This window comes from Camelina sativa, chromosome 20 (genome assembly GCF_000633955.1).
Source record: "Camelina sativa cultivar DH55 chromosome 20, Cs, whole genome shotgun sequence".
Taxonomy (NCBI): domain Eukaryota; kingdom Viridiplantae; phylum Streptophyta; class Magnoliopsida; order Brassicales; family Brassicaceae; genus Camelina; species Camelina sativa.
Window position 1 is genome coordinate 6044937 of NC_025704.1, and position 738 is coordinate 6045674.

The following is a 738-nucleotide window of genomic DNA, read 5'->3' on the forward strand; positions in this document are numbered from 1 at the left end:
TAGAGTAGCCTCCCAACGGAAAATGTCGTCATCAACAGTTACTAAAAAAAAGGCAAACACTCAATCTCTTTTATCCTTAACAGTAAAACAAATCTACTCTGAAGATGTATGTGTTTACCTGCTGTGATGTTTGGCGAAAGATCCCTGTTCAGACATCTCATATCAGTCCTTACAAGGCTTGAAGGAGAACGACGGTCCATTACTGACGGATTGAAGGAAGAATGTAAATAGATTTTTCGAATCTGGGAGATGATTTAGGAGACAAAGGTTTGATTTTTCGAATCTGAGAGATGATTGAGGAGTTATCGTGAGACAAAAAGTATATATAATAGGCGAAGCGTCGCTTTGGTTTACAAAAAATACCCCTTCAACGCTTAATTAAAAACGAACCAAAACGACGCTTCGCGTAATACCCCTTCAATAAGTTAACTCTTCGAAATCTTATCCATTAAAATCTTACCCCTTCAAAACTTACCCCTTCGCTGTTTCCAAGTGACTCTTCGCATATTACCCCTTCAATCGTCTTCCACAAAAAAAACTTAAGCGATTCGAAATCAAAATTCGAAACGTCTCTATCTCTTCAAATCATCTAAAATCGTTGGAGGGTTTTGCTTGGTGTTTGATTACGAAGCAGTGAAGGAGACTGAAGATGGTGAAATCAGAAGAAATTTAGGGTTTTTGCAGTGAGAGAGAAGAGAGAGAGAGATGAAGAAGAGTAAGAGGAAGGGGAAGGGGAAG